We start from the raw sequence: 14,439 nt of genomic DNA on the forward strand, positions 1-14,439 counted from the left end.
ATCATTTGTCATCCATCTGTCATTCCGCCCATCAACCCATTCATCCATTCACTCTCTAGCAATCACAAATTCCTTCAATCAATAAAGTGTTTCCATTCATTTGTAAAACCAAAAACTCTCCATCCATCCACAAAACCTGCATCCATTCATCCATCCATCCACCAACCCACCCACAGAACCATCGATCCATCCAAAAGTTCTCCATTCTTCCACATACAGACACATTCTCTGTCTGTCTTTCCATTCATCCATATACCACAAGCACAGATCATCTACACATAACTATTAATTCACACAAGCCCACACATTCATAAACTGAACATCTCCCCTCCTCACATACGTCCACGTTCATCTACACACAATTTCTAAAGACACATTTTCCACTCATCTTCTCATTCATTCTGCCACACTTTCTATTCACTCATCAGCACACACACCCATCCATCCACTCTTCTATTCACCACTTATCTATCCATGTATGCTTCCATTCACCCATCAATAACACAGCACTCCATTCAACCTTTTAATGATCAACATTCTCATCTATGCACTGACTCGCCCACTAATAGGACCCAATCACTATTCAATTCTCTTTTATTCACCAACCCACTGACATATAAGTGTGTTCTTGATAAAAAATGGCAAACATGGATAGAAAACGTGTGAATTTCATAAAAATCTGAATTTGTTATTTTTGGACTAAAATAGACTTTTTCATAAACATTATGTTTTAGATTTTGGGGAATTGACTTTATTTTTCAAAAATAAAAATGTATAAATCTTCTGCAACTGACACGCTGATGATTGAGGACAAAATACATTTCTATAATATAATGAAAACTGAGATGTTAGTAATAGAGCATACTGGGGTTGGGAGACGTATTGCTGGTGTTATCTCATTAGGGACAGAGAGTACTTGCAGATAAGTTGTTATTTCATGGCTTGTGTGTTTGTAGTTCATCATGTAAATTGATAAAACATGTTATGACAATATCACTACACTCCTATAGCTTGAGACCAGGGCCTGTAAATTTGTGTAATATGTCTGCTGCCTGAACTACATCTGCTCTCTGTAGCCTGAGTTTGTAAGATCTGTCTCTTCTATCTAAATTCCAAGCCATAATGCATACCTTTGAATGTTATTAAAGGGAGTAGGAATGAAAAACTGAAAACAAAGTATGTATTGTGGTGGTCAGTTTACGGTGGCTGAAAAATCATTACTGCCATTACTGTTGGAAACATTAATTAGAATTCTCACTAGGAATGGTTTTTGCTGGTCACATTGATCAAAACATCCATTGAGGCAAATAAGTTTTGGTCACATTAATTAAACACGTTCAATCAAGACAGTAATGAGCAGTCTATATTGATTATGCAAACATTTCAATCAAATCATTTTCGTGATCATAGGGTTTTAAATCCTGCACTATTAAGATGTTAGTACTGTGGTCAATAATGAGGTACATTAAGCTACAGCAAAGTTAGTTAGTTAGGCGCAACCAGTATTGAATTTTGTTCCTAGCAATTATTTTCAGAGGTTCTCTTGCTTACTATTGTATTGTAATTCAAATATTTATCCGGGCCCATTCAATACACAGCTGCAGTGAAATATGCAGTAGGCTGTCAAATTCTGAGCATTTAAAATGGAGTCAATCTATCCTTGAGTATAGTGACCAATCAAACAGGCTACAAAGGCTTGGTCGCAGGATTTTAGAAATGTGCACTTCTTTAATTTCCCTTCTACAACAGATGTAAAGGGTGTCAATGAGTCTACTGTGTTCCCGTTCATGACGCTGGTCTTGATATAGCTGATAAGCAGGTAAATGGTTTAATACATACTTAAACCGATTAAGAGACATTTTGAGTAAAGTATGAAGTAACGAACACTGTGAGACGTGAAAGATAGATATGTGAAAATGTAGTTACTGCATCATAAAAGCATGCAAAGAAATTGTAGGATGTAGATGAAATCATATACATTAAATATTATAGGCTTGTATTTTATTAACCAGCCTTAGTTGTTAATTCAATGTGTATGAAAAAGGTTAAGTGATAGACTCATATGTCATTAAACTTCTAATTATCCTCCTTGAAATAGTAATGTGTGTAAAGAATTAACAAAATCTAGCATAACTTAGTTATCTTTACACAAGATATTGAAGGGTTCATTCTTTGATATGTGAAATTGTGCACCAAATGTGATAAGATAAAAACTGGTGAGGCATAGCCATATTGACTGCAATTTGTACTGAAACCTTTGGATTATGATCTTCCTTTATGTACTAATGTAAACCATTTGAAACAATATTATTATTTTATGATTTGTAATAATTTTATACGTTGGTACTTTGATGATGTAGTAATATGCCATAACTATACGTGATCTTTATAATTGTGTTTATAACTTGAAATGATTGTAGAATATTGATTTCCTCTTATGAAACGTTTATTTTCATTACTTTATAATCTGCATAGTTTTAACACAACTTCATTGAAGGCCTGCATTTTCTTATTCTGCTTCGTTTTACCCTCGCTGGACATTTCCTTAAACTTTTAATATGAAGTGAAACCGTTTCTTACTAGAAGAGAGCTCACTTGCTTGCAAATATTATTTGCAACAAAAGTTGTTACTTTAAGAACATCTGCTATGAGAAACTGTCCTCTTGCACTCATTCATGTGCCTATTGCTAAAGGAAGACTGTTTGAAGGTTTACATATACCGGATGATCTGACAAAATGTGTGCCATCTGGCAGATAGATTGACAGACAAACCTTTGGAAGCAACAGAGAGGGGGGAGCTAGCGAGTTCAGTGCAAAAAAGCATTAATAGTAGTAATTCCTAAACCAGGAAAAGACCTGACACTGCCGAACTCCTATAGACCTATATCCATGTTGAACATAGACATAAAACATATGTCATGTGCCGGTGAACAGACTACTTGTGTACTACCCTCAATTGAAGGTCAGTCAGGATTTATACCCTGCAGAAATACGCCAAGGAACATCGCTGACATGCCCATATAATATAGACACTGGAAGGGAACACAAGCGGGAGAGCTCTAGCCTTTTTGGATATTGAAAAAGCGTTTGATTCTTTTAGATAGGATTATATATGGTAAGTTCTCCACAAAATGGGCTTGGGTCCTCGGTTCATTAAAGGGGTCAAGTTATTGTATACAAAACGGATGGCAAGGGTCCGCACAGGGTGGTATGTGTCTGATTGTATAAGGTTACACTGAGGGACGTGGCAATGTTGCTCACTGTTACCATTGCTATTTGCCTTAGTAATGGAACCTTCAGCTTGCCAGATCATATCAGTTCTGATAGGTCAGGGCATAATAATTGGGCAAAGAGAGCATATAGAGCCATTATATGCAGATGACACACTAGTGTACCTGACAGGGGCGGTTTCTCTAATAGAGCTGTGGGGCCGCTCCCCTCTGAAAATTCCTACACATTTACATACATTTTCTTTTTAAATAGATCGATTGTATCTGTAAATACATTTATGTTTTTAAGTGTGGGTTGTCTGTTTCAGGTTGCTTGCTCCGCCTCGCTCTGAAGCAGGAGATGGAAGCCAGGCAGTTAATCAACTTTCTTAACTTGATGAACAATGCAGGGCTTTCTGTTTTAAAGTCCTTTATTGCCATTGTGGTTTAAGGTTTTATGCACACTGTAGGCCAGTGACGTAATAAGTGTCAAAGGTTTGGGTATCAGCAACTTCATCCCTGCGCGATTTCAGACATCCGTCATTCAAAGGTGCAGATCCCACCCTTTCGTCATACGTGAGAGCGGATGCAAGCACATCTGATCTGGTGCCTTGTTCTTGGTAATGGTACGTGTTTGCAAACTAATGCTGTGTTCTGTATTTTGTTCTGAGACCCCTCATCATGCTAACCTCCCCCACTCTGACAGCCCAGACCCTCGCAGCACATTGCTCAATCCTTTAGAAGTGGAGCTGCGGCATTTGCTCCCTTGTGAAATGGATCCAAATAAGGAGGAGGGTTCGCTCTTGTTCCCTTATGAAATGGATCCAATTATCCGTGTCAGGCCCAAAGTGAGAGATATGTGCTTACCGTGGAACATGTGCTTACAGTTTCCAGTTCTCTGATATATGACATTAAAACTGACCCTGTGTACATGCCCCTAAGTTAACACTGATGCCAAAAACATGGATTGAATAGCAAACAATGAATGTTAAAAACTTCAAGGGAAAGCATTTCCGCGATTTAGTTCCTCTGTTATTTTACATGCTTTACTTAATCTTGCATTCCCCAAGAGTTAGCTATTTTATAATGTTGTTGTTTATATGTATTTTTTTCTATGCATACTTTGAAGCTTAAGCCATGCCGGGTCTTTATGAGGGGCTTTGATTGAGCTCTCAGGAGCTAAGGCTAAAGCCAAACAAACTGCCTGTCAGTGGGTTGGCCTCTCTGTAGAGCACACAGAACAATGTTTACGTATTACATTTTCAACTAACATTCTGTGGATATGTGTGTGAATGGGGTACACAGATGTCAAAATATTTGCAAGGCAAAAGTAAGAGAAATTAAAGTGCTTAAATGTAGGGGAGTGAAGTGCATGTTGGGGGCGGTGAAGTGACAGAGATGCGAGGAAGTGCATTCGGGAAGAGTGAAAAGAGGATGCTGAAGAGGAAAGAGAGGGGGTTGAAGATGTGCAGATGGACAAGATAGGCAGAGAAAAAGAGGATACATATCTAACATAAAGCACACATAATTGAAGGCCACAAATCCTTCCACAGGCCTAAATGCTATTTAATTCACAGATTAGCTATTTCAGAATTTAAACGTTTCCAATTTTAATTATTTACAAGAAATCATTGATGTTACTTATTTATCTTAAACAGCTAACACCCAGTGACGAAGGCAATCATACTAACAGGCTTTAGGTGCATGTCAGTTGTTGTGTCATTTATCTGGATAAAAGTACATCTCAGAAAGAAACTAAAACACCGGTCTGGTGGCACACTATGGGAATCACAGAAATATATTTGACATGTTCCTTTATAGAGAGCACCCGCTTTTTTCATCTCACTTAAAGACCTGTCTGCACATGTTTCTATATGACTGGTTATAGCTAGCATCTGTGGGTGCTTCTCGAAGTCTGGATAGAGCATATTTTTCCAAAGTTAATGCTGCATGCAGTGCAAGACACTGGACAAGCATACATTTTAAAGGGTTAAAGTTGTCATGCAGAATAATTTACACATTTCAGTAACTGTTGAACAAGTTTATGCAAGAAGATATGGGGCAGTTTTTAATATGATTAATATTTCAAGACTATACGGTCATACTGCTTAATAAGCCTTGCTTTATCACTACATTCATTTGCTTTAAAATGCACCATTTGCCAATCTTTTTTCATTTCTTTCTCAAAAGAGGGACTACCCCAGACCTCAGGTTTTTCCATTAAACTTGTTCATATCACTTGCTATATAAAAATCATGCCCAGCTTTTATACTCCACCGCTTTCAAATGTCACCAGCCGCCACTGGTACCTGAGTTACCCGACTCTAGGAACATTTGCTGAAGCCTCTGGCCTGAACATTAATAAAGCCAAGTCACAGCTATATCCGATAGGGAAAGTTGATGGAGGAGAAATGTACCAGCTCCCAGAGTTGGAGCTCCCTGGGATTTGGAATCAGTCTGATATCTAGGGATACAAGTTGCCAGAGCGAAAGATAGTTTTATGAACAAAATATGGGCAGGATAGTTAAGGGTCTCCAAGGGAATGTGCACTTCTGGAACACATTGAAATTGCCTTTAATGGGAAAGGTAGCTCTAATAAAAAATGGTGGTACTCCTTAGGTGCCTTTATATTATGCATGGATCCTTTTACTAAATACCACACAAAGTATTCAAAGAACTGGACGCTCCTCTCTTAACACCGCTGTTATGGAATGGGAAACGCTGTAGGGTAGGATTGGAGGTAATGAAACAACAGTGGGACAGGGGAGGGCTGGAAATCCCAGATCTGTTGCTGTATTATCTGGAGTCACAACTACAACACGCCATATCATGGCTGGATACTGACCCATCCTGGAAAAGAACCCTATTTGCAGTTATCTATGGTAGGCAGCAGTTGGGAGCTCTCCTCCTGCAAGAAAGGGGTCTAGAAGGAACATACCCCCCTTTGATAAGTTTAATGGCGCAAATATGGGATAATTATTAAGAGAGGGCCCTATGCACCAGACCTAGATATCTGGATCATACCACAGTTTGTTCAGGTAGAAAGGGGAATGATGATTGAGAAATGGAGGGTGGGGGGGGCTGTCTAATGCTGTCAGATTTATTCCCTGAAAATAGATTATTCACTTACCAAGATGCAGTAGCTACCTATGAACTAGGAGATGGGCAGTTTTTAAAGTATGCAAAGATGGCAGCCACGGCCGGCAGTTATGGTTGACATTCCCTGAAGCCCCAGAATACTCACAAACTTTGGTCACTATAATCTCAATAGCAGGCAGAGGTTTGTAGCCTATCTTTGTAGGGTGTTGAGGAACAATGAAAGAGGAAAGCTCCTAAAGATTGAGGAGAGGTGGCAAGAGGCCAGTGATCAACCACTAACACTGCTAGATTGGAAAAAAAATCCTGAAGATGTCCGTAGAATATCAGCATGGTGGCAAGAGGCTAGTGATCAACCACTAACATCGCTAGATTGGAAAGAAATTCCTGAAGATGTCCGAAGAGTATCAGTATGTGCCAGGTTTAAGCAAATACAATATAATATCGTTCACATGACTTACCTCTCACCTAGAAGACTACATACCATAAATGCAACATGATACTTGCGAAGCCCCTGATGTCAACACACACAGGTCGACTTCTTACATATGGTCTGGCACTGCCTTAAAATAAAAGCATATTGAACTGAAATACTGGAACAACTTAACAGGGTGATGGATTGGAAGATAGCTCTTAAAATACGGGCTTGTCTCCTGGGACTGATACCTAGGAATCTAAAACCTAAGGCTACTAGATTTTTTCTGATGCTCTGACCCACAATCGCCAAAAGGCAAATAGCTATACATTGGTTAACCCCACAGGGCCCGAATATAGACAAATGGAAGACAGATCTGAAGGAATGGGCAATAAGGCAGAAGAAGAACAGATGAGAAAAACTAGAAAGGATGAGACGTTACCAGACGTATTGCTAGCATGCGAGATGATGATCCATGAGGTATTAGTGCAAACCCCACCTTCACAACAACAACTACATGAGGGGGAAACATCAAGAAATTAGTAATACACATAATTAGGCAGTGCGACACAATGACAATTAAAGGCACAAATAAAGCACACAGTAAAGAAAGTGGTAAATAAGAAGCTGGTAGGGGAGAGGGAGGAGGGTGTTGGGGGTGTTGCAATGTGGCTTTTTAAAATATTCATTCAAGCAGCGAAAAGAGTGTTTTGGAACATGCAACAAAGATCAATTGAACTGTAACATTGATGTTATAGTTCTGCATAACCTGTAAATGGATGATGTATATTTACAGAACATTTTAAAGAAATGTTTTAAAAAAAAGTATGTGCCTTCTACCACCTTTTCCTATAATATGTTTATTCTTTTATGCCATGTGACAATCGTCCTACATGAACTAAGCAATAGACTGAGTGGCCTGACACATTGAGGTAACCAAGGAGGTGTTAACACCATAACTAGAGGATTATATTATACATTGATCTTAAGAAGGATGTGTGCTTTATGCTTTTTTTCCTCTCTTGCACACTATCTGACAGAGAGATTATGGGAGCAGTTTCCTAGTTTCATGACTTGAGACAGACCTGATCCCAGAGACTGGCTTTTGGGAACGTTTGCAGACTCTATGTGCTTCCTTTTGGACTGACGCATACGATGTGTTCGTCATTCGTGGACTATTCCTTCTTGCTGAACTTTCCAAAACTCCTTTTTAGGTCTTGCCTTGGAAGCGCATGCAGCGAAACATAAAGTAATCTGTATGTTGGGTGAAACTGTATAATTTGTCATACCGCTCGTGATTCGTTTAACTGAGGCATTGCTGTTCTTATCTTGCTTTCTGTTGGCTATTGATCCCATACGTACTTCCGTGTAGTCCAGAAGCAGCAGTGCCTAACTACAGATTTCATCCGCTCGCACTTGTTTTAATTAGCAGCGGCGCGCAGGGGGCATTTGTTTCGGGTCACACCTCCCTTGTTTAACTTGTTCCCTTTATCTCTGCTATGATTAACGCGCATACTTGTTCTGCCTGATAGCACTGGCCAGTACTGTATAATTAACTCAGAAAATGCGGCCCGTTTTTGTTTCTTAAACAGCTCATCGCTCATGTCTTGTCACCCTCCGGCCATGGAGAATCTGCCCACACATCTTAACATAAAGCGACGCTGCCAGTTTCTTTGCGTGAAGGAGACAGACAGGCTGGCCGAGTGAGTCGGCCTCCCTACCAAGAGGAATTGTAGGTCACCCTCCTGCTGATTGGAGTTGTTCATCATTGAAATAACGTGCTTGTGATTGCAATGCAAAACGTGAATACTCCTGTCTGATAGTATGGGTGGGCTTGTAAATGGGGCCAGCACAGGGTATTCACGCAATGTGATAATTATCTGTAAACAAATACTTTGTTATACAAACTAATGACCACGTGATTGGTCTGCTGGATGGGATTCTGAGGTCTTTCTCTAGCAGGGCAGTGTGTAGAGCAGTTTGGCCAAGGTAGGAATCCGGCGGGCCTGTACACTCCCAACCCTTGCATTTACCCCATTCTAAAATATAAATTATTGTAATATGTTCTGTGAGTATTGCTCAGGTTTGTGATGTACTAGTTTTAAGGTGCAATCGGTATTTTGTCCATTGCAGCTTATTAATTGTCTTAACACCCACCACTTCATTTTTGGGTACACTAGAAGCCACTTCTGGAATGTTCTCTGTTGGCCTTCCATACCGGTATCTTTACAGAGCTGTATCACCATCTCCATAATACACAACTTGAGCATATTCGCTATCCAGTGGCCTGCTTGTAGCCCACCGTCCTGCTGGTGAATTCAATCTGGGCAGTATGTGGTGCATTGAGTCTAACAGGATTAACTCCCCATCACTGGCAGAGACAAGACAACATGAATGAATTGCTGCCTTTCCTATGCAAATCGGCTGTCACGTAAGATAAAGCGAGCCGCTGGGCCATTATCTCAGTTTTGTCGCTTTACGTTGCAGCCAGCCGTGGTGTAAGGACATGCCTCCACATAGCAGTGGGTTTATTTTTACGTTCAAGTGTCTACCCTATACTGTGCAGTTTGAATGCAGCTCTTAAAAGACAGTTCATAGATCACTGTGCTATATTAGGATTGCAATTTCTAAACTAAAAGTAACAAAAAGATCTCTGTGACAAAAGCAGTAGCCCACTGAGCTATCCACAGAAAATACAGCTGAGTGATCTGCATTGTACACGTTTTTTGCAGCAGTGTATTTCATCTTGTGATCATGAAGGATTTCATGGTTAAAGTCAAGGTGCTAAGCAGGGAAAAAAATTAATACTTTAACCAGCAGTACTATCTGCAACAGGTAAATGTGTGATTGTAGATTAGCAATAAAGCCTTTGAAATAAACTTTGTTTTGTGTGTGTATTGTTTTGTATTGAGTCCTGGTAATCGGCTATCTTTTTCCATCTATTATGAGCGCTGTATAAATCCTGTCTACAGTTACTGAATGTTTTATTATCTTAAGCAGTACATTATTTACATTTTGTTGTATGCTTTTATATTCTCTCGTTTATTGGTTTCTTACTGTTGTAAATGTTTTTGTTACATAGCATGGCCTTTTAGTCCTACACTTGGGCAATGTGAAGTTTTCAACATCCGTGTGTAATAATTGTATATTTTCCCCAAAACATTTTTCTCCATATGCTTGTTCTGCAGTCTTTCTTTTCTGGGCATTTTCGTTTCGGTGGCTGATGCTCTTCCGCTCATGTTTATAGTGACTTTGGGTGTCTTTTTCTTTGTTGTATTTTATTTGAGGTAGTTTCAACCTCCGGTGGCAAGTCTCTACACCGTAGAACACAGGAAGTTCTTCAGTCATGAGGTCCAGCAAAATGAATGGCGCATGAGCTTGCTTTCGTTCATGAATAGAGTGTAGGAAACCCAGCACTTCGAACTGAACTCTACCCGTTGATACCAGGCAAAGGCTGATTTTCATAAAGTTATTCCCCCTTTTACAGTAGGACAATGAGCAAAACAAGCATTTGCAATGCAATGGGTCTCGCTTTTACACAAGTTTAAGCTATTGGCATTGTAAATGACAATGCCTTTAATTTATGTTTTTGAAAACCAAAACAGAAATACAAGGCATTGTCATTTATAATGTCAATAGCTCAAACTTGCATAAATGCGAGACCTATTGCATTGCAAATGCTTGTTTCCTCTATGGCAGGACTGTCCTGCAATATTTAGATAGTAAATGTTTATTAATTATGCACTACTTTTTTACTATCTTTAATAAAGTTACTTTTAACTAAACCAGAGTCTAAGTTTATCATTACTTGTCTCCTTAAGTTGATTGTGCATTCCGAATTAATAATGACAGGGGAAGATTAATATAGAGAAATCTCTAATAATCAGGTACCAATGTTATTTTTTTGTATTGCACCAACAGAACTTAAATTTCTTTAGAAGATTCGGACTACCATTTGACCGAGTGGGGTGGGGCTTTTTATGGGCAGCTTTACAGGCATTTGGCATTAACGGCCAATTTTTTAGATGGATTCAATCACTTTATGATAATCCTATGGGTAAAGTATCTTATATGGGGAAATACTCTTCTATGTTTCCAATTAAGAGGGGGACAAGACAGGGGTGTCCTTTATCACCCCTGCTTTTTGCTTTGGGTATGGAACCCTTTTTAATCGCACTCCAACGCCAGGCTCTAATCAATCCTTTTTTTAATGGCTTAAATAATCTGGACATCACTGTATATGCGGATGACGTAGCAGTGTTTTCCTCGGATGTGCCCCAAGCTTTGAATGGTATTCTAATTGAAGCAGGTATATACGGTTCAGTTTCCGGATACAAACTTAATACCACTAAAACTCAAATCGTTGCGAATCATCATCTTCCTGCTTCTACTCCAGGCATCTGCGGGGTCGCAACGTATCTAGGTGTTAAAATCTCTTCTGATATCGACTCTATTGTGGCTCTAAATTATGAAATATTATTAAAAGAGACTGCAATGCAATTTAAAAAATGGCACAAACTTCCCCTTAATATCATCGGACGTATAAATGTAATTAAAATGAAAATCCTGCCTAAATATTTATATTTATTTCGCGCAATTCCTTTACGTGTTAATAACTCTTATTTTCTCAGATTAGAAGGAATTATTAGTAGCTTTATATGGGGATATAAAAAAGCCCGACGTGCAGTCTCCTCACTTAAACTTCCTTTTAGTCAAGGAGGTCTGGCTCTTCCGGATTTCAAACTTTATTATTGGTCGGCTTTTCTGACTCGTTTTCGTAGCCTAACAATTCTTGATAAATGTTTGTATTTTCATAAATTTCTGCTCGGACAAGATGCTAATATGTTTATTTACAGATTAAATGACCCTAAATATTTCAAAAGGGTTAAATTTAAGACAATACGAGACACTGTTAATATCTGCCGCTCCATCATGATGAAATGTAATGTTTCTCATCTTCATTATAAAACACCTCTCTGGGGTAACCCAGGATTTCCTCCAATTTTTCAGGAGTCAACATGTCGAGTATACTTAGAATCTGGTATTAAACTCCTGGGAGACTTGTATGACCATCAATGATTTATGACATTCGAAAAAATAAAGCAATGCTATAACTTATCAGAACTGGCTAGGTTTAAATACTATCAGATTAAAGATTATTTAGTTAAGAAATTAGAACTTAATTTGGTAATAGACTCTGACTTTTGGAACTGTATTTACAGAGAATCGGACCAAGCTATGATTAGCATAGGATATAAGCTATTCTTGGACTTTAACACTAGTGATATCATAAAACTAACTGAGAAATGGAATAGACGGTTAACCTCAAATGTACCACCTGATTTAATTACTTTATCTTTTAAGAGCTTAAATATGTCAGTTCATTCTTCTAGCCTTAAATTGCAAATGTTTAAAACTATATGTCAACTATATCACACCCCCGAGAGAATTCTTAAATGGGCAAGGAATAATAACTTTAGTGAACGCACGAAATGCCCTAAATGCGATCTAAGCGGGGCTGATATCGTTCACATGTTTTTATCTTGTCCTAAGCTTAATGATTACTGGAATGGTATACTTAAGGTGGTCTCGGACAGACTTACTCAACCTATTTCTTTTTCATCAACTGATGTATTGATTGGTTTTTGTGGTGGCTCTAACACATTTAATGATTTGTTGAACATTTTAATTACGTGTGCAAGACTTATTATTGCCAGAACTTGGATCCAGAAAAACTCGCCAACTGTTATGGAATGGTGGAGCTTAGTTAAAGAAATGTATTCTATGGAGACCACCCTTGCTACCTCAAAGGGCCTTCGGGCTAAACGAAAAACTGACAAAATTTGGGGAGCATTTATGTCTTAAATATTAGCATCTTTTTTCTTTCTTTTTTTTTACTAAATTCTTTTTTTCTGCTTTTTTTTTCTTTCTATATGACATTTTTATTGTTTATGATCTATGTAATGCTTAATGTGATTTTGTTTATTATGACTTTTCTCTTTGTGTTCATTTGATGCAAATAAAAAAAATATTTAAAATAAAAAGTAAAAATAAAAAAGAAGATTCGGACTACCAGTAACAATTCTGTATCTAAATAGTCTGGTATTAAGAGTCATATACATAAATCTAAATATCAATTTGTGAATTGGATATCCAATTCCTAATCCTCGTTGGATATTAACATGTTAAAAACTCAAAAGAAGGTTTTTTTGTAGTCAACTGATCATTGAATTTTAAGAGAAGTTTAAAGACTGAACATTTCGCAACATCTCTGAAGATAATTCTTTCCATTTGATCTCTATTATACTTTAATACTTGTATATCTTTGCATACTGCGTAAACCTACTATTTATGTGTGCCTAGGTGCTTATTAAGATGTTACACCTCCTATATCCAACCCCTCAGGGGCACAATTTAAGATGCATCGGACGATCAAGTAAGTGTCAGAAGTATTAAAAGAAATAATGAGAGCAGAAAGAAAAAGGGCACAATATCCACTGCTACGTTATCAGTTGGTCACAGATGGCTGAACAAAATGTTTCCTATGAAAACGTATTTGAATGTAGGAAGTTCATTTGTATTGGTGTAAATGGTCTGTATGATTAATGATTCTGTCAAACTAAAGTCAAGGGCTCGAAAACAAATAAATCAGAGATAATAAGAAGTAGGTCTTTTTTTTCGCTATCAACCACAATCATAATGTTAAAATATATAGGTGAAAGAAAACAAACTTAATGATTCAAATAACATATGTGTGAAATAGAAAGCTGATAAAAAAATATGTTGACAATTAAACATATATATCATTATACGCTAAAGCTAGGCACACCTAAAAACTAATTTTTAAACACATTCTTGTTTTTATTGATAAGTTGAAAATTCACACATATGTGAATCACTTGTATCCCCATTAAAATAAAATAATCTCAAATGTTAATAGAGAGGCAATTTAATGTACAACCTTTTGAAATTTTGCCCAAATTTTACCAAATGTAAAGCTGTTCAGTGTACATTGCAAAATTATTGTCAGATTGCCAACACTGGTGAAGTTGTTCCAAACATGGAAGCCCTTTATTCAAATAACATGTAATTTTCACAGAGAATTATCTTTTTGCCATTGTATCGATTGACATACATCCATAGGCAGATATATATGATAACTATGATTAAAGCTAAATATAATTTGTTAGTTGCTGTAACTTTGCAATTGATTCAACTATATGCACTTAAATCAAACAAATTTAAACTTTGCTGGCTAAAAATGTTATCCTATAGAGTTTGATCCAATTTAGGTTAAATGTGCCAAATATATGTTTAAAATGTGAATTTTACATTCAACTTCTAACTGACCTCGACAAAGTCAAGATACACTCATTACAACGAAACAATTTCGATATTTTAACTGGATCAAATAAATCCAAACTCAAATCATGAAATCACACCAAAAGTTACGGATGTTAGTATGAAAAAAATATTTACTGAGGACTATACTTTTTCACTGCAATGTCCAGTGTATGCTAAATTCTAGTGTTAACACTCTTTCCAAACTTTTCCTGCTGTCCTAATTGTTGCAGACTTACTTACAAGTTAAAAGCAAATGAAAAGGAACATTTCCTAAGAATAAAAGTCAACGAAAGTATTCTCAATTTACTTAGAGACCAGATTTGCAAGAACCTACTTATAAACTCACGTACCCTAAAATACACTTTTAAACAGAGT

The 14,439-nt window shown here is 37.5% G+C and overlaps 1 protein-coding gene across 1 annotated transcript in view; it reads right to left on the minus strand.

Annotated features, from left to right (window-relative positions):
• The window catches only part of ABCC8 (ATP binding cassette subfamily C member 8), a 1,237,886-nt gene that overhangs the window by 1,158,837 nt on the left and 64,610 nt on the right, over positions 1 to 14,439 (minus strand). The gene's annotated exons all lie outside the window — the stretch shown is intronic.

This window comes from Lissotriton vulgaris, chromosome 2_1 (assembly GCF_964263255.1).
Source record: "Lissotriton vulgaris chromosome 2_1, aLisVul1.2, whole genome shotgun sequence".
Taxonomy (NCBI): Eukaryota; Metazoa; Chordata; class Amphibia; order Caudata; family Salamandridae; genus Lissotriton; species Lissotriton vulgaris.